We start from the raw sequence: 21,949 nt of genomic DNA, 5'->3' as shown, positions 1-21,949 counted from the left end.
GAGTGAAAAGTTGTGTTTGAAACTTAGTAAGTAGACATGTAAAGAAAAAAGGAATGGAGAAATCCCACACGTACACAATATATGTGACAAAGTCATGCATGCAAGAGCATGTTCGAAATAAACACGGGAACATATTATATACAGATTCTGATATTTACTGTAAATTTGTTGCATGCCTTCTGGGAAAACTGACATATATACAGACATAGTTCAGTCAGCCAACGCACATGGAAATGATTTCTATGTGAGTACAGAGCACATATAGAGTTTATGGGTAGTGCGCAGGCTTTGATTTCATCACTCCCCACAAACATCCACCCAGCTCAGCACAGAGAATAGATACGTCAAAACCACTTTAGATGCACAGCCCAATGCCGGCTATTAAGAGGAACCGACTACTTTCTGTGGTCTTTTCCCAACAAACCATCACAGAGCGTCTCCATCATTGCACTCAATATACTATCTAGTGAAGAGAAATGGATGCATCTAAATCCAGCAGTCTACTCAATATGCAGTAACGTCAATTACACAGGAGATAATTATACACATAAGCATACTACACTTTAAAAATCATTACTTAGAGCAAACTGTTCTCGTGAAATGCTACGTGGCATCAATAAGCAGGAATTCACAATTAATGCCAATACAAATACTGCACATGGATGGATGGCAGCAGCACAACAGCAGAAATTAGCATCCAGCAAATGTCATGATGTTGCCCACATGCAGAGCAATAAAACAGCCAGAAGCCTCAGCATCCTCATAGCTTTCTGATATCGCCTAAGCACACAAACCAGCAAGTGTTTGCAGCTGTTTTACATTTATTTACTGCAGTGTTCGCAAGTCTGCAAAAGAGTATGAAGGGCATTGGAAGTTTATAGAGGATGCCTTATTGCGACGGGTGTGTCGTTTGTGAGTGTAGCAGAAAGTCAGGTACAACTCTAAAGGTCTACAGGTACGATTGATTAATATTATATTAATATGGTCTTTTTGGGGTCAAATTCACCCAAGTACAAAAGCTAAACTTCAAATGCTAATTGTGTGTGTGAGCAGAGACAGAATCTATCAAGACTGAGCTCTGCACTTCTGGAGCGACTGAAGGATTGGGGGGGAAACTCTGTATGCAGCTATTATCCATGAGCATGCAGCTTTCCTCTCCATGGTTTTGGGTCCAGCTCAGAGGATTAAGATAGAGAAATCAAGATGCAGCTAGCTGTCACCAAAAGTTTGGATGTACTTTTATAAAAAAAAAAAATAAAAAAAAAACAAGCATGCAAACCTGTCATGCGTCTTGGCTTCTGTCAAAACCAGCGACGTGTGTGGACTGCATTCTTCGATGGCAATTCACCGGACCAGTAAATATTTGTCAGTGTACTGCAAGTTGTCTTCTGTCTACTCCCTAACACCATTCCCAAGTACACTCACAAGTGCCCTACAGAGGCATGGAGAAGGCACCCTTATTAGACTCTTCATCTGTAATTAACCTAAGATCTATCCTCTCCCTGTCATCATGCTAATGAGCAATCTAATACTCTTGAGTGATTCGTAATGGGCACAGGCCATCAATCACGGAGCGCAGATTGTGTTCGGGTCCAATCATAGATGCCCCATTGATGGCCCATTAGAGTACTGTTGGTACTTTAAAAGATCTCTAACATGGTGTTTTCAACTACCAAATTGCCATCATTATTTTAGTAAAACAAATCTGGAGCATCTACTTGTTTATTTTGATTATTAAAAAGAGCTGAAAATTGGATAATGCCACAATCTTGATATATATTTTGGTGTTTTTAGGTCATCTTGAATGGATTTTGCATTTTCCCATATTTCGTATTCAATTTAAATAAGTAGAAGCATATTCTGAGCCCCATTTACTGCAAACTATGCTGAACCAATCGACCTCTTAAATAAATCTGGGTATATTTCGGTGAAATTTGTACACACACACACACACACACACACACACACACACACACATATATATATATATATATATATATATATATATATATATATATATATATATAGAGAGAGAGAGAGAGAGAGAGAGAGAGATGTTTGATAATGCTACAGAATAGGAGAGCTTTGTGTTTAAGGCTGCATTGGCTCCCCTATCATTCAGCAGCTGCACACACTTCAGGAGGAACTACATTACAGTAATTGATATTTGTATCCTGAGACAGTTAAGTAAAACAACCTCTCTGGCTCAGGGCAGGAGAATTTCCCTGAAATGTAAATGGAGCTCGAAGAAGGTTGGGAGTGATTTAAGAGTCAGTGACATCCACACTGTTGTGCTAAGTCAGTGAAAGTGCTGAGTGCAGGGCGCCAGGTCCGTCTCCCTCTCTCACACTCTCTCTTTCACTCTCTCCATCACTGTCTCTCTTTTTCTATAACACCCTCTCCATTTCCCTCTTAAGGCAGCTGCCATAACTCAGACTCTATCTTAATCCTTTCTGAGTACACAAACACACACAAGCGTGCGCACACACACACACACACACACAGCCACAAGCACACGCGTGCACACGTACAGACACATACACACATAGGACATCACAAAAGGCATTTGTTAGAAGTATGATCCTGTTAATCGTCTCTTGGACTTAAAGGTGGAAGCTCAGACTGGGAGCACAGCACAGACCAAGTGGGATGCTATGTAGGCAGCCAGAGTTATTAGAAGGGCATTTTATTTCACTACTGCATTAATCACCGAAGCACAATGAGACTATAACATCTATTGTATTGAAACCACTGTTTCGACTGTGCACTCCAAACACAGACAGATTGTCTTGTAATGTCATATATTACAGTTAGTTTCCACAACACACAATCTGGAATTTATTTACAAAAACACCTCAAAAAACATGAAAACTGAAAATAAAAGAAAATATGCTGCATTATATCTGTCTTGTCTGGCATATTCTCAGACGTTAACTTTTACCTTAAAGCTGCATTAAGCGGATTTTGGCCACTAGAGGCCGGAAAGATTCCAAACCAAAGTCATAGAAACAGCTTAAACATACTGTGGACTTTGCAATCAAGTTGTTATGGCTATAATTTCAGCAACTAAATGCCTGTTTACAGATCCAGGACTCACATAGCAACATATGCAGTCAGCCAGACACGCGAGCCAAATAAACAACCGAATGTGGCCCGCAATTAGAACTGAATAAGAGCCCAAATGTGGTCAAAGTCTACAGCCAAAGCTCAGACATAACACAGCCACAGCTACTAACTTGTTTGGAATAATTGTACATAATTGGAATTTTGCAGAAAGTTAAGAGAGTAATTTGACATTTGGGGAAATACTCTCACTGGTGTTCTTGCTGCTCTAGTTGAGAAGAATGATACCAGTCTTACATTTTTGTGTGTGACTTTTATCATCCTAATAATAATTCAATACGTTCTGTGTTGTTGGCAGACTGTTCTATCGGTGGACATGGCATGACAGGTGTACAGAAACTCATTGGTTCATTTAAAACACAGAACACATATAGAGTCAGGTTTTTAAAGGCTCATGTAAACAACTTAACTTAAATGAAACCTACTGTATATTGGAGTAAATCCAATAACTGTGTTATATTAAATGGAGCCATATGTTGTGTGGGTGCAGCTAGCAGCATGTATTAAATCCTAGTCGGTGCTGATTCCTATGGATGCTACAAGTGTGATTCAGCCGTTTATGGAAATGCGACTCCTCTTTTTTTTTTTTTTTTTAAATTCTTTTATGCTTGTTTCCTATTTTCAGGGGGTTTTCTGACAGAGTTGGCACACCAATGAGAGATAAATGAGGTGATTTAGCATGGGAGTCAGAGATGATAATGATGTCGTTTGGGAGGCATAGCGTTCATATCCATGTATGGAAAGACGTGAACATAGTAATAAAAAAAAAGAAGATAAAAATAGATGATGTCTCATATTTGATGAGGGGAGGGTGGTTTGCAGAGATGACACTAGCCAACTGCTGTAGAGGGAAACTCAGCTCTTGTTAACCTAAAATATGCTGAATGCTTCATTCTTCAAACAAACTCGCTCCTTTGATCATTTTGAGGTCCTTGGAAGTACAGAGCAACAATAGTAAACATGCTAATTTATTCCAAAGAAAGGTTGTAGCACATATTTACAATTAAACGTGAATTACCACAGGGAATACTGGCTCGCGCTAGCACACAGTTCTATTCCTTTCTCAGATAAAATTATAATGTCCTCTGTGGCTTTTAAACAGAACCAAGCCAAATCTGAAATAAGCTTGCGTTCCCATAATGGAACAAACAGACAAAGAGCCCCATTGGTTTGCCTTTGTGGCCTTATCTGGCTTTGGCCAGCTCAAGGCGCATCATGGGAGACTGTGCGTGAGAGAGATCCAGTGTATCACATCTCGGTGACTGTGGGAAGTCAGTATCACACCAGATCTGCAGGTCATTTACCAGGGTGGGTGGTTTCATTAGTCTTCTTTGCAACAATACTCCCTGATTGCCATCTTGTTTCACAGTGATTTATAATTCTAGCCCCTTGGAGTTTGCAGAAATACCTAAAGCAACTGCTCAAATAAGATAAGAAGGGTTCTTTATGTATGGTGTTGTCTGTGGTGTACATCAGAAAAGAGAGAGAGAGAGAAAGAGAGAAGGAGAGAGAGAAGCCTCGAGGTGACGTGGTACTTTGTTTTTTTTTTTTTTTTGCAAGCATTTACAGTTTTTGCCAGAGATGCAAGAATGCAAGAGGCTGTTGTTTCTAACTTCTGGAACAAACATTGGCTGCAAATGAATGAGACAGTTGTCAGGTTCAATTTGGTTAACACACGACGTGCCACCTTTGGAGGATTGCAGAGCATCCATGAGAATAAAGCAAATCCACAGACAAAAAAGGTGGAATCATGGCAGTTTTGTCATTTCAGAGGGAAATGTTCTGTCTTTTTTATCATCGCACGATTTACATAAAACTGTACAACCCCTCAAATAACAAGAAACGCAGAAAAGAGAGGAGGAACAGGAGACAGGGAGTCATACAGTGAACATAAATAGACTATAAAGCAGAACAGTTAGGTGCACAGAAATAGGAAAGATCTTTACAAAGGTGTGATGTTGTTAATTGGATACAGAAAAAATTATGTTTAATCACTGAACTTTTTTTTCTCTCCTGTGTTAATAACCAATTTGAACCTTTGACGCACTTCAGTAAGCTATCACTTGTAACAAAGTAACATACAGAAGTTCAAAAGACCAGACAAATCAATCTTTACTTTAAGGTTATTTCTATAGCTTATTTAAAATTTGATATGCAGTTAACTTCAAGCTGCTCCACCTTTACATCATGACAGTTGCTGAGAGCACAGAGCCATGAATTATGCACAGGAATTTTATTACTGCCGCAAAACAGCTAATGGGCCATGCATTTGCTCAGATTAACATTGGCACTACTCAGTGCTTGTGTGAATTGTGTGTGTGTGTGTGCTCGAGTGTGTGTGTGTGTGTGCATGTATTAGCAAACCCATTCAAATTCAATTCAGTTCAACGTAAGATAATGGTCTGTGGTACTAACAAGATAAAATATAAACTACATACCGGACACAGTGTAATAGAAATAGCATTAAATAGAAAAAAACACATAGAGGAACATACAGTATAGTCTATGGACATACTTAACCTAAAGTTATCTTTAATTTTTAAGATGATTTCTTCAATTTTCAGCATTTTAAGCTGGATTTTACTTGATTTAAACTATAATTGCTGTATTGTATTGTAATAGTATTCCTATGACTATCGTGAGGTAATCACAAGACCACGCGGAGCTTCATTATTCCCCTTGGTTGTTCCTCGGGGGCACTAAATCTCTTCCCATTCACCCAGTGTCAAACCTCTCAAAGGAGATTAGCAAAAAGGCCCATCAATACCCTATCACAAGCCACTCCCACATACGTAGATTTCGAGGCTGAGTTTTCACTGCCTCCCCTATTAGCGTGGCCGCACGTCTCGCCGCGTTAGATCTCTCTACGTGAACGGCTCAGGCTCATTATGGTTATGTAGGCCAATGCATCTCTCAGTCTCTCTCGCTCCCCACTTCAGAGGGGACAGGGCAGGAATTATTCTAGCCCTCAGCTGTGTGCAAAGTCTGTCTGGATGAGGAGTATAGCCCCGGGCACCTCTTTGGACTAGGGCTTCATGTCTGTTCTGGCCTTTGCTGATGACTGAGGAATGGATTAAATATAATGTGTACTGAAACCGAACAGGATGCTAACTTACATGTAACTCAGAACGCGGTACGGTGAGACGTTGCCCCCAAGACATCAAAGCATCATGCTTTGATGAAAAACACGGGAAACGAAGTCGTAGACCTCAGTGACCTCACATTAACAGTAATTGGTGTTTTTCTTATCATGTCACACATACTTGAATTCATGCATGCATTAATGAAAGAGGCTGAAGCTTAAAATAGAAATAAATACAGTAACAGAACACAGGATGTCTAGACCAACCTTAAATTTATTTTTGAAACTAGAGCTTTTTTTTTTAACCATCTTTTAATAATATACAACGTCATATTAAAATTAAATTATATGGTATTGGCAGCGTCAGTTAGATGCTAAACAGCAAATGGATGTATTTAAAGTCTCGCTCCAGTCTAAAATGTGTCTCACCTATTGTTACTTCAGTTGAGTATTTGAGCTTCACTGTGCAGAATGATGTATATACAGAGTTGGACACTAGAAACCTGTCTTCACATTAATCTGCTGAAGGGGGGAAAGTTTCTCTGTGCTCACCGAAAATCTGAGTTTAAGGCCTGTACCTACAAAGATGATTTGTGACATCACAACTACTTCGGAGCCAATTGTGGTCCAGTGTGAAACTTACACAGTTGTAATGTAGAAACTTGAAACCTCCAGTGTATATACACTGTGAATGGACTTTTCGGTGACGCAATATGAGCAATATTTGCACATTTGCATATTCATAGATTCTAGATTCTTTTAATGAGGAGGAAAAAAGTTGATGTAATTTTAAGTATTTCTAACTAATTCAACATTTTTTTGGAAAACCAATATCAGACACTAATTATTATGATTAAGCAGATTATTTGTATATGTTTTAAAACATGTCTAAGGATCTTTAACAGAACAAATCACCTTTGTGAGACTGCACAATGATGTTCTGATTTTAATGCCAATGTCAGCATGCTCGCATACTCACAGTGACCATGTTAACATGTTAATGTAACTCATGCAATGTTTACATGTTCACAATCTTAGTTTAATCCTGTTAGTATGCCAATATTTTTGCTAATTAGCATTAAACACAAAGTATAGCTGAGGCTAAATGTCATTCACAAGAGGTGGACTGACTCTCTGACCAATATTTCCATGACATTGCTGCTAGCATTGCACATTTTAACTTCAAAGAGGCCATGTGTAGCACGTTCAAAGCAGATATGGGTATACCATTGTCAAAATACTTGCTTTAATTAGTGTTAACAAGTGTGACGGCAAGACCATTAAAATTAATGTGGTTTAAACACAACGCTTAAAAAACCATTGTTTTAGCTCTCTGGTTTCTTGCTTTTTGGAATATCCTTGTGATAATAGTGTGGATAGCCTTGGCATGTTGTGTACAACAATCCTGCATAATAGGGGGACGCAGGTACCTCATGTTGACACGTTGTCTGTGCTCCTCATTGATGCAGACCTTGCTTCATTAGTTAGATTCTCTTTGCTGCAAGAGGTGCGAGGTCAACTTTATTTTAGCAACCAATTTTGCGGCTCCCCCAAGAATATGACCCCCGTGCTTTTTCCAGAACACAAGTAGCAGCTTAATACAACCGGAGAACGCAGCGGTTTGTATGCTGTTTTGACAAGGAAAATAAATGTGTGCTTGAGCGTGCTTAAGTTTCTCTGCATAACTTCAACATTATACGTGAGACTAATGCAGTAAGAGAAGTACATTGTCCTTGCTTTAACCCCTGCCTTTGACTTATGCCATGGTTGGAGTTCATGCATCATTTAGTTATTAAAGAATACTTTGCTACCAGCCCACTTCAGATTGGATTTTCAGCTTAACGGATCCTTTTTGTTCAATCTACCTAAGCCTCTAACTGAACCTGACAGCCATTCGGCGAGACAAGCAGGATCTGTCCACAGTTTAAGTTTAAAAGAAAACAGCCGACCCTATTTCACTGTACATTAAACCAATTAGAGGGTGGGGAAGGAGGAGAGGTTACGATTGAGTGTTAGAAAGATTTAGCAAAATGCTTGTCAGCAGCATGTTTTAGGATGGTTCACACATACTTAATTTTTTGGAGTGAAAACCAAAAGAATCTGAGTGTTACATGCTGATACCAGAGGCCGCCTACAGTTCAGCGCCGGTAAAATTCATAGAAAGAACGCAGACAGTTGCAAAATAATGATGTTCATGAATAATGATAGAGGAGGTCTCAGAGGCTTCACACACATTTTGGTGCCAGGCAGCTAGAAACTGGCAGGATGAAGCTTATCGGGCGAATGCCACAAGATTCATGGGGGAAAATACTACAAATCCTGCTTGGCGGGAAAACAGTCGCGCGTACGTGTGTTCATGCGGCTGAGTGTGAGCGTGGGGCTCCCCAACAGCTTGTCCTGAGGGTTTATGGATACAACGCGTACATGCGCGAGCTTTGGCACACCAACAATATACAGTCGTGTGTGAATGAACTAGAGAGAAGGGAGGGAGGGTAAAAAAGGAAAATACAAACTAATCCTCTGGATGCTTTGGCATCACAAGGTAGAGGACAATCACAGCCACAGGGTTTTCCGACCCCGGACAGGGGCGCCACAAAACTCCCAGACCAGCACCAGCACCCAGGGCGATGCATGGAAAGGGCATCTCCGTGAAGCATACCAGAGGCCAAGCAAATCAAAAGCAAGTATAGATAGAGGGCAAACAGGAAAGAGGGCGAGGAAGGAAGAGAAAAACAATAAACAAGTCAGTCATATTCCACAAGGAGATAGCTAAGGTCACTCCACCTCTCCTGAATCACTTAGGAAAGGTGTATTGCAGTAGATTGGGTTATTAACCCCTGTGGACATGCTGACAGGCAGTGATTCAATGAGATCATCAAAGCGATGCAAATCTAAACAGCATGTTGTGTTTTGTCGAATACATACTGGACGAGTGAAGTGTCATTACCAATTGACCCTGACTTGAACCCTCTGCATTTCATGTAGCAAGTTCAACTGATAACGACTATATTAAAAGGTTGTTTTTTGTCTGAACTGTGGAGATGAATTTCAGCACTCAAGCTTCATCTTGAGATATTTTGCAAAAGTACACATGCATAAATTCTAAACACATACTGTATAACTAAGTGTCCCAGATTTCATGAAACCTGTAAAGAAAAGGGAACTGAGCAGACACCAGGGATCGTATTTCTTATTCCTGTGTTTTTTCCCCCCTCTGTCTCAGGAAGGATTCTGTGGGTCTGAATTATTAATTCTCTCTCTGCATTCGATTTGTACAGCTTGTCACTTTTAACAAATTATATGCAGAATCTCTCATTCGTCTGAGCAGATTCTTTTAATTCAATATCTACATTTCACCTTGCTTGAGACTCAACATCTTTGGCAACTGTTACATACTAGAAATGTGATTAATGCTTTAGGTTAAGATATAAATTGTGACATTATATTTGATGGTTATTTCCCCAGTGACATTCACTTAAAAAAAATAGCTCCAAAAGCCTGCAGATGACATACTTTACCTGCATTTTTATCTGATTTTTTTTACTGAGTAACTTAAACCTGCAGATTTATCATTCACTTGGGTGCAGCACAGAAAGCTGTAAACACAACACTGACATTTTATCACCTTATTAAGTTGTTGTGGCAAATGTGTTAGCAAGCAGTTGCCTGTTTAAACATCAAACAAACACTGAGCAAAGTTAGGATTCACTTGGAATCGTGTTTCTGGCCACCTGGTGAATGCAAGTCCAATATCTGCTCTCCTTTTACCTCTGTTTTGGTCCACCAACAAATCCTGAGCTTAACATCTGGCTCTTTAAAGCTGGAGTGCGGGACTTGTACATATAAATGAATGTTGGTTACATTCAAGCTTTTGCCAAACACACAATGCTGACTAAGCCTTTCGCCGCCAGGTAAATCTCTCTGTATTTTGCAGTATACAGAGTTCTTAATTATGGTGTCCGTGGTGACATTCCAGTACTGGTGCACCAGTACTGATGTGTTTTATCTTGTGATGAAGATACCTGAGGGCCAAGCACCAGTCGGGATGGGTCGGGATGCCCAGCAAATCTGAAATCTAAAAGTTGTTGTAATTTTCGGTGTAGGACTATTCATATGTCAGTTTGTTTAAGTTTTAATATTTTTTCAGGTGAGAAAGTAACCATTTAGATTCCCAATGTGGTCGGTTTATCCAAATAAGGCTTAATTGGAAATTTGCTCCGATGTTTTCGCTAACCATAGAGCATGAGATAGCATAGCATAGAGCTGGCTAACTTCCAGTTTAGCCTTCCGCTAACTTAAACGGGGAGAATATAATTTAATCATGTGGCTCTTCTAGACTTTCCAAATGTTATCAGACCAAATGCATCAAATTCTGATAGTGAAACAAGTCATTTCACGGGAGTTGTGTGACGCTCAAAACAATTTATCCACCGTTTTACAGCCGCAACAGCTGCAATGGTGTAGGCTATGGCGGAGCCTATGATGTAAGCACGTGTCAACAGTGTTTGTGTATTTCTTCTCACTGCCAGAAGAGAGAGACAAAGTTCTGCATTGCAGGTTTAATGGCTAAATGCTCTGTAAAGTCACTAGTTTATAACTAACTTTTTGTTTTAGTCATTTGGTGCTGGGCAGGTGGCACAGTGTATTTATCAGAATCAAAGATGATGAGAGTGGTTGAAGTGAATCAAACACTTAAGTTACAAACTGTAAAACCAAGTCAATTAGCCGAAAGACGCTAAAACACTCCATAGAGCTGAGAGAGCTGCAGTCTGGCAAAAATTTTCAATGGGTTTGTCAGACACTTTTCACATTACACCTTGTCATTTGACCAATTTCCAATATAAAAATTTTAATTAGTGCAGCTTCAATGCTTCAAATGACTGAATCAGATACATTTAGAAATTGAAATATCAAATAATGAATTTCAGCCACAGTTTCTTTCAAAATGTACAGGGTTTTGAATGGGCACTTCATCTGATGATTACATAATGATGTGAAAATTCTCACCTGTCAGCACTGTATTTTTCGAGGGCTATAACCCTTGGGGATGCCTGACCTCTGATGCATGACTTGTCACAGGCGGCGCAGTGAAGACCACTTATTTTGCAATAATGTCAAGTGGTAAAATGACTCACCGTCTATCTGTCTTATGTATCAAATTGTCTCTGCTGAAGACAGAGTGAAGGCACTTGACCCCTGTCACCTCCCAGTTATTACATGTTTTGAAAGTGATGGCAGTGAAGTCTATCTCTTATTCTCTCCTTTCTATCTTTGGTTGGCAGTTGGTTTGCTGCGAAGCGAGTCAAACAGTTCACACATAAAACACCCCGAGGTGTTTTAATATCCCTGCCTCCACATCCACCAGCAGGCGCTCTACGTTAGTTTTGTCCAGCAGTATTTACCACTTAATCACATCTCATTTCTTTAATGATCAGAACTTTTAATAATCACACTGCAAATTGCTCATTAATCTTCTCTGCAACATCCTGGGTCTTGCACTACAACAACATTCTGCTGTGTTTGCATCCCATAAGTACTTTCTTTGATCGAATGAGGGATGGTCACATGTTTTCGACTCACATCCTCTTTGCTGACTGTGGATATCTGCATAGAAAGAAGAGATCCATTCAACACTCCTGCTAATGCATCTTTAGGGTTGAGGCTTGGCGGAACGATTGAGACATTCCTTGCCTGTTCTCCAGGTTGTCTCTTTCACAATGTGTGCTCCCAGTTTTCCCCTATTATGAATATTGAAACACATTTTTGAATTGCCTCGATGGCCCCTTACCCCCTCTCATATGGCCTCAAGAGAGAGAAGGCATTCTTAGAGACCTGAAATACTTTTAGCACTAATGTGCTGTTCAGTGAACCGTCACAGTGCCAAGATTGACACCATTTTTTACGCAGACCCCCATTAGTGTCACTCAGCCTCCATCGTGGCACATTAAAATAAACTAATGATGTTTCTTCACCAAATGTCTCATGGAGTATTAGCCGAGAGAGTGGCTGCTCTGTACTTACTGCACTTTCACCTAAAAAGTAGCACAAAAAAAAACTCCTACTGTGTCAGAGATGTAATACAGTTGTGTTTTATGCAAATACTGGTGGGAAAATGATTTTTGGCAGAGAAAGTCAACGGCTTCATGCCTCAGGAGCAAGACAAAATCATTGAGATGACACAAAGCGAAAACCTCCACTTTCCTCAACCTCTGTTCCCCATGTTGACCATGGTTGCTTTATTCAGGCTGTGTAGCGATGCAAGGGAGGCGGATCAGTGTCAGTGAGGCGGGCATGAGGCTTAGTTCCAGCCTAGGGCCATCCCTGCTGCTCTAGTGGCCTGCATAGAAAGCTACCGAGGGCCCTTTTGCATGGACAGCCTTCTCCCCAACCCTCTCCGGACACCACTCTGGAACTACTGAAGGGGAAATTGAAATATGCTGCATTTCCGCAAGGTCAGACTCAGGCAGGACCGACACCTGCTGCTGACCATGTTCAACATGGCATCCAGAGGCTTTTGTGAGCACTGTCTCACTTCTTTATTGTGTAGAGAGCACGACTCTAATGTACTTTTTTGTTGGATCCATTGAACTGCAGCTCTGGAAACAGACTGGTATGTAAAAAAAAAAAAAAAGCTATGTAAAAGCAAGTATTGATTCTCAGCTATTTTTCTGCAGGAGCTGATGGACTTGAGCTCATTACATGCACAAACCTCAATGGAACATGCTTTAAGGCAAAGAAGATAAGCCAGGGATCTGATGTAAATGACACTTAACAGAGACCATAATTGATGCCTTAATACTCAGTTAACACAGTGTTTCATTTCTGACTCCTATGTTAATGCCATAATGATGCTGTAGCATGTTTTGACCTGCAATAGTGCAAAAGAGAAGACGATGTTGACTTGAACACATGGACACATATGATATGGCTTCTATAAGGTTAAGAAATGCATTTAACTAAATTCAAAGTCTAATATTTCCCAAATTAACTTCAAAAGCAAATGATCCACCTGAAGAATAAAGCGTGTGTAAAGTCTATGGCTTGGTTGGAGAAAATGAAAAAACTGTCCTCATTTCAAGAAGCACTGCTAAAAAAGGTAACAGTCAATCAGTAATCAATTATCACTCTTAGACTTGCAAACAGATTTATTCATTATTCAGTAAAGAAAGTAATCGCATTACTCATTGCTTTTACTTTTATACTTTAAAAAAGTGATACAAATCCTCATATGTCATTGTGTCTTGTTTAAAATTCGTTTACGAGGCAATCTCCTGATGCAGAAACCTCATTCATTTCAAGGGGACCATTATGTTGATGAAGAGGGAGTGTTTTGACGCAGAGGGCTACAGCTAAAAAATGTTGAAACTAACATTTGCCAAAATGAAATATGTCATCTAGAAAGGAGCTGAATCCATTTTCCCATTGTCTCAAATGATTTCCTATTCTGAAACGAAAATTGGAAAATAAAAAATGTGTCTTTTTCTAAATTATCAATGTTTGTAACAATGTTTTAAAAACTGAACTAGAGCAGGTACAGGGATTGCACTGCATTGGTCAATCAAATACATGCAAGTGCTCATTTCTTGTAGATTATCTGGTAACATGAACACTATTTCTATCTACTTTGCAGTCAATGAAAGACATAATCGTGGCTGTGATAATTCTGCAAAACAGTACAATCTTTCCTCATAATACTGTTAACTACTTTCTCCATGTGTTCCTTTATGCACACCTGATCTAAAATTGTTTTTACCCATTCAAGAGGTTGATGCATTCTCACTATCTGTAACCAATTTGACGTGCTTTGTCAAGTTTGTAGCTTTGACCAGTGGTTCTGACCTTGACATAAGCAAGATTGTAATGTTTTTTATTGTTATGTAAAGTCAAAATTGTGGAATTATCCCTACCTCTAAAACCATCCTGTACTTCCTTCCTTCTACATGCATACATGTTTTGAATTACATTCAATTTGAGGCTAAAATGATGGATTTGGATTTTGTATAGCAGGGCACTCCGGCCTTATCATTTAGTCATGTGCCTGCATGTTTTCTAGTAACCTGCTTCCGTGTCACTAATCAAATGAAAGGGTTGCTCAATGCGGTAAGCCATTACCATGGAAATCAATGAGGTTTTGAGGTGGGGCAACTTTATGTAATGAAAGTATGAAAGTACATTACATACGGCTTGATGAAAGTTCACCCTGTGCATTTTTGACCAGGAAAGGCTCTTTTAATGAGAAAACAAGCTTGAGCTAGTGTACTCACCAGGGCCTTCTGTGTTATGAATAGCTTGGTCGCCTATACATTACAGCAAGAAATTCAACATGTCTGCCAGGGGTACTTGGGGAAATCACATTCCTTGGTGTGTGGGAGTGTTGCTTTTTATTACCTGCCTCAGAGCTTCAAATCCAATTCCATCTCCTCACTTCTCCCTGGGCCTTCCTCTGTCAGTGTAGAGAGAACATTGGATAGGCGATGATGCAGCCTTATGGATGGAATGGCTATAGCCTGCAGGTGACTTTAAATTAACACCCTTCATTAAGAGCATCCATCACATGGGATCCATAGGGAATCACCGTGGAACACCCATGACACGCAAGTAAAGAGCCCACAGAAAATGACACTAATCCTGAATACATGCACATCAGTCTTCGCTGAAATAATCCACCTGTCTCATAAAAATGTCCTCAGTAGATTATTCAGAGTATATATGTGGAGGATGTCATAAGTTCTTGTTTCTTTGCTAGTTTCCAGGCTGGCTGGCGGTAAAACAAGGCAGACTTTCCAACCACCGGGTTTCGGAGGAAGCCTGAACCTTACTGTGACAATTCTGTGTTGGAATGGGGGAGGGTCTGGGCATAAATTCGTCTTTATTTTTTTTTTCTTTCTTTCTACAGCACAGCTGCATCCTTTATGAGGTAGAGAATGCCTAACCAGCCATCCAAGGCAGAAGACAGGCCAGGCATCTGGGGTGACAGCAAAGGGTGCTTCGTTTACATTCAGGGTGACTTAGACAATATTCCCCTGGCCAACTTATCCTGCTGAAACAGCGGCCACACTTGGCCGACAGAGCTGCGATTTTTCAGCGGCCTGGAAGCTCCGGGGCTAGCGGAGGCTTTAGCAAGAGGAAGAGGCAAGAAATCTGGGCTGCAGAGCACACCACTGGGCTGGGATCCCTGAGTTGAATTTCTGAAAGGCTCATTATTCTGGATTGGGGAGAAAGTGGCATTGAGGGGTAGAAGGGGTGAACAGGAGCTCAAGGCAAAGTGTCCATCAGAACTGCTGTGGTGCGTTTAGACACATCACCGCTGGGACAAATGGGGATCAGAGGTTGGTGTGAGATCATATTACTCACCAGAGTCAGTACCGCCCTGTTTCACTGTACAGATAGCAGCATTGTCACACTAAAGCAAAATGCAGACCATGCGGACTAACTTGTTTTCGTTATCTTTCTTTTTGTCCTGATCACCTGATTTGAAATAACAAAACAAAATTAAGTTTTAATTTTGAAAAAAACAGCATTCAAAAGCTTAACCTAAGCTGTAAAAAAAACCCAGCAAAATAAATAAAATAAAGATCATCGTTGATCATACACCTGTGACATGAGAATGTTAGATTCACATTACAGCATAAAAGAACGCGCTTGATTCCCTTTAATTTGACAAAGAGTCCAGTCTTAGTGCAGCAGAATACATTACAATCGCAGCTTACCACACTTATAACTGACATCTCACCAATCTACATTCAAGGGCTTCAAAAGGGAATAAAATTATGAGGAAATTACAAGGCAAGTGAGTTTTGGTCCCACACGGGGAATTAAAACTTATTATCTGTGACAACCTGTCAGCCAGTGAGAACTCAAACATGAGCACAAAGCTCTGTGAGCCGCAGAAGGGAGTCGGGGAAGAAAAAAAAAAGAATGATAAAAGAGAAGGGGAAGGAAAAGAGAAAGGGGCAGTTAGAGACATCATTTTTGCATGGAAAAAGCGCCTCCCGGTAGGCTGAACAGTAAATGTTTTCGACGAGTGTGATTTGACAAGCTTGATCTCAACGTACAGTATTGTCATATAATTTTTTTTAGATCTTACGTTTGTTTTCTATTTGGAAAGAACTGATCCTGTTTAAGTGATACATAGAATGCTTAGATGTATTTCTTACAGGGGTAGGCTCTAACTAAAGAGGAAACATAGAGCAAATAAGCCCTAGAGAGCACTACAATTATGAGTTACAATTTTTCAGAAAAAATCTCTCTCATGTAATTCCTTACCTTTTCTATTAAGAGGAAGGTTAATGATAAAGAATAAGCAGAACATATCAGATATCGCCTGCCATTAACCAAATCCAAGCATAGCCCATCACAGTCACTTTAACCAGTTCAAGGGAATTACAATACTCTCCGGAGCCAACAGTCAGATGCAATTAGTGGGACTGATGGCAAATTAGACTAAATTATCATGCTATCCGATTTAATGGGCCTGGAGTGGCGCACTCTCGCACTTCCATCGTCATGATGTCATCAACATGAATCCCTAGGGGGCGAGTCGAACATTTTACTTTAATGTCCCCCAAGGAAATCCACTTCGATTCGGTCCACCCACCCTTAGCATCCCAACTGGGAATGCCCAAAGAGCTGCATGAAAGCGCTGCGAAGCTTAGAGAAACTTCAGAAAGAAACTGCTTCTTAGAAGTTGGTCAGAACATCCAAGCATTACCAAGTGTAGACAACTTCAAAAAAGCCTTAAAGCTTGGCTACTTCTCAGAGATTTTTTTTTTTTCCTCTTAAAGAAAACAAAAACTGTTTTTGCATGCAGTAGGTTTGACCAGCTGTGTGCTTTGCCACGGCTCCCACTGAATGTGTGAATAGAATTAGTACAATGAGCTCCAGCAACCACAGGCCTCCCTGTTAAATAATACAGAGGTGGGGAGGAGGAGGTGGGGGGGGAGGAGGATGAGGAGAATTTCGGTTGCTCATTCCTCGGCTTTGTCATCCTGCTGACATCTGCTACATTTGCATGGCAGCTGGAGATCCTTGGATTAAGCGCTTACAAGAGTATTGCCATATCTCATTTAACAACATAATCATCTTATGAGGAAAGCGATGTTTCATCCCTGATGCTTTACAAAGCTTGGCATGCAGTTTCCACTTACTCTCTCCCTTTCTGTTTCTCGTCTCGGTCCCTCCTCTCCTCTCTTCTCCTTCCTGTCTCTATCTTCCTCTCTGCCTTTTTCCTCAAGCTGCCTCTCCTTTGCTGGGATGCCTTGTAACTTGCAGTTTTGGGTAATCCTGCCGAACAGGACAGAGTGTGTGTGTGTGTGTGTGTGTGTGTGTGATCCGGTGTAGATCACATTATTTACCAGACAGCTCTTTCAATTTTTTTCTCTCCAAGGCTATGTGGTCCTCGAAAGCTCAATCAAGATTTCACCAAGGTCTCTGCAACAACCAATGAAACAGAATGAGCAATATCAAAACAAAAGCTCCAAGGCTGCCTGTGCTTCAGTGCTGCCTCTCGTGGCAAAACAAGACAGCTGTAAAAATCAACCCAGTCTTACATCAAAATGTGTAATAGCTACATTGGACCACGGCACAAAACACTGTAGTTTCACAATAAGGGCTCTAAAATTGTGAGTTTTTTTTGACTATTCTTTTCTATTGGCTTGCGTCTACGTCACGACGTTGATTGGCAAGTTTCCATCTGCGAAAACAAAACGAAATGGCTGATGTCTTATTCTCAGTGGAAAATGCAATATTTTAAGATAGTTTCAGCCTTGAAATGCATTTAGATAACATTTCTAGTGAGAAATGTGCATTTTATTTGCACGATCTTTGTTCAGTGAATGTATATGATGTTAAGATTGTTTCAGGTCCCGCCAGAAAATTGTTGGAATGCAATGTTTTCTATCGTTGCAATGGTGGTTGCTATCACTGAAAACACGCAGCTTGCATGTTGTTTGAATCATTGTCTTCATGTTGTGTAGTTATCTGAGCTGTTACGTTATTTGTGTTGTTTTATGTAACTGTTTGATGATGGTCTTTCAATAAAAAATGTAGATTTTAGATCCCAGGAATAACATATTTCTTCTTCTTTGGATTTCCGACAGACTGCATCAGTCTGGTGGGCGGATCAGAGTACTCACTGCCTGGAAGTAGCTGTTATCCTTACTGCTGATTTTAATGATATCCTCAACATTTCATATTTGGAGTAAAAATTGAGAAACTTATTGCCTATATTGTATTTTTTTATGTATGCAATCTGCTCTATCATGACGATCGATGACTAGTTGGATGTTGCCATCGCTCACTTGCTAATAATTGTCTTTTCCTCATTGATTTTCACTTAAAAACTGACCAATTCAGAGAGGAAATACTCAATAATTTGTGTTTGGTGTGTATTTTTTAGATGGCAAAAAAGCACAGTGTTGAAGATGTCTTGAAGATGATTATGGATGGTGATTCAAGTGACACAGAGCAGCATGATTATGATGATGATGATAATAAGGAATGGACTCTTATTGCAATGTGTACTGAGGGAAACTCAGATAGCAGTGATGAGGAAGACTTGCAAGACGAAAGTGTCGACCAGACAAGCGTAGAAATCAAGGGCTCTACAACAACACAGGACACAACAACAAAGCAGTCAGCAAGTGGAAAAGTGAAAGGGAAAGAGTATCAGTGGAAAAAAAAAAACAATTTGAAGCTCCAGCTGCTGAATTTGATGAATGTGTTGAGAAGGACTTAGAAGACAGGCTTGACTGGACACCATACATGTATTTCAAAGATTTTGTGACTGACGAAATGCTACAGGAAATTGCAGAACAAACAAACTTGTACAGTGTGCAGAAAGAAGGAAAGTCAGTGAAGAAATCTCCCAAAGAAACTGAGTAAATTCTGGGTATATACATGCACATGGGGTTAGGGCCCAGTGCGCAAGCCTATTGGGAGATGGAGACAAAGCACTCCCCAGTTTGTGATGTGATGTCTCAAGATCGATTCCTGAAATTGCTGACACTGATTCACTCTCAGGACAACATCAATATGTCTGATGATGTGTAGAAAGATAAACTTTGGAAACTCAGGCCATGGTTACAAAAACTACACAAACAATTTCTTTGCATACCTCCTGAAGAATGTCACGCTGTTGACAAAATCATGGTGCCTTTCAAGGGCAAATTGCATTGACATGTTTATATGCCAGCAAAACTTTACAAATGGGGGTTCAAGATGTGGGGACGTGCTGGACAAAGTGGCTTTCTTTATTATTCTGACGTTTGCCAAGGGGCAGAAAATCCAGACCAAGTGAAATCTGTAGTATCACACTGATTATGTAGAGGTCTCAAAAAACTCATGTATCAAATATGATTCTCTTGGCATTACAGGGTTATCTCTGTTAAGAAAAGGCGTTTTATAGCCTGTGATTGTAAAATGTGAAGTTGCTCATTTAATTTTATATTTCCAAGAATATGTGGCTGAGGATATTTAATATGAAATTATCTTTCTTAAAACGCAGAGTCTTCCTCAATTAATATTGAGCCACATCATCCAATAAAGCACTCCATTATTGTGTGTGTGTGTGTGTGTGTGTGTGTGTGTGTGTGTGTGTGTGTGTGACTCAATGAACCAGCTTCATCTCCATAGTAACAGTTGATGAGGCTCATGGGTAATGTAGCTGCTTTCGGCTATCAAAAACTCACAAAAAAAAACTTGATTTCTCAGAATTGAAGGTGAAATAATTAAAACAGATGCACATATGCTAATTAGAAAATGCTAGCATGCTAACGTGATAAACTAAGATGGGGAATATGGTAAAAAATTGCCTGCTAAACACGTCAATATTGTCATGAATTTGTTATTATACAAACAGTGCTTTGAGCCACATGTTGCAAAGTTACTAACATGACTCTTAGTCTTGTTATGTATTACCTTCTCTGTCTATTATAAGTGTTACTTTTCCTCTGTTACTGTCACCTCTGTTTGAAAACTGCTATATAAATAAAGATTTGCTTGTGAGCTCCAAAAATACTGTTACTACACAGTAAACTGAAAACCATAAAAGGACATTTTTAAATGTGCAATATATGACATTCAGCCTCACTATGTGTCGCACTAGCACTAGCATCTCAGACCAAAACAAATGTACACCATGTTTACTCAGTAATGTTTGAAAAAAAAGAAAGCAGCACCTGAACAGACAGCTCACGAAACTCACATCAAACTGTCAAACTAGGCAGGCTGATCAAATATGGATCAAGAATCTGTTACTGCATTGCCTATTTCATGCCTCAAATGTTTTCAGAAACATATTTTAGTGCACTGTTTAGCTGTAATTTGAGAAAGTTTGTTACCCAGCTGGCATGTTGAGAATGGCCATGGGGAGGACAGTGAGGGACTCACATGGACTTCACACACTACATACAACACAAACAGAGGTGGTATGACTTCATTCTCTGCTCAGGTCGCCATTATTTCACTATATCTTTACATAGCAAATAGTTGTTTGCTGACATTTAGTGGGGGTGAATGTCATATATTGCACCTTTAAAGTCAAAGCAAAAGAAAGAAAGTCCACACAAGGGTTTGTTCTTACATCAGTAATAGTTTACATGGTTCCACAATCAGGGATCTTAACTGTGACCTTTTCTGGACTTGAAATTTTGCTCCCTTGCTTCAGACAGGGAGATAAATGGGTCTGTGTCCACTCAGGTTACCAACACAAGTCCAATTATTTTGTCTTGGCCATCCAATCTGGTTTACCTTTTTAGGTTTTCCTTGGGCGTGTGATCAAATCAGAGCCTGTCTCTGGAATCTTGGCCCGGGCCTTCTCTCCTTTCCACACCATGTTTATTCCATAAAGAAATCTACAATATCAGAATCATCAGATGGATGCGTGATATGAGATAACAGCGCGGTGAAAGAATGCGCTGATGCTGTCAAACCCTTTTTCTTCTCTGCAGTCGCACTAGTAAGCGATTTGTATTTTGCTTTCGCTGTGCCTCACAGTCGTGATTGTTTGCACAGGGAGAACAAATTGGCTTGACAGAGAAGGCTTTTTTATTTCTCTACAGATGGACAAATGATTTGACAATAATGTAAACTGTACATGTAAAATACCACTAGTAGAGTCCTGGCCTGCCTTGTTACTATGTTTGTGATCACAGTTTTGCAAATACATGTACTGTACTGTTTTCTACAACCAAAGATACACATGTACAGTTGTCATTATGATATACCTAATTTAGATGTAATATATTATATTTAGTATAAAACAAACAATAGCTACATTACCCTGATCTTTCCATTTAGATTCCTCTCTCTGCATCTTTTATCCACATGTCGTTGAGAAACTTGGTTGCAAGATATTCAGCAACACTTTTTCTCAAAAGTGACTGATGACGAATCCAGCTGTCTTCAGATCATCAAAAAAGCAGTTAATGTGTTGATTTCTGGAGCATTTTTACATTAATATTAAAACATGTGAGCTACATCATCAAAAGCGAATTAATCCAAGTATAAAAACAGTTTATTAAGCATACTGTCACAGTTATAAAAAAACCCAAAATGATTTGTACACCCAAACGTCCATAACTTTGCTAAACTGACACCCTTATCCACATCATAATTTCAAGATCATTTTTGTAGGTCAGACAAGCAAAGCCACCACAAAGCATTAACTGCAAGGTCAAAGTAATATTAACCTCTACATGAATTGTATATAAAAAAGGGCATTCATCCCAGGGCAAATGTCTTCTA

The sequence above is a fragment of the Thunnus maccoyii genome, chromosome 22, assembly GCF_910596095.1.
Source record: "Thunnus maccoyii chromosome 22, fThuMac1.1, whole genome shotgun sequence".
Taxonomy (NCBI): Eukaryota; Metazoa; Chordata; class Actinopteri; order Scombriformes; family Scombridae; genus Thunnus; species Thunnus maccoyii.
Note: the sequence above shows the minus strand (reverse complement) of the source record.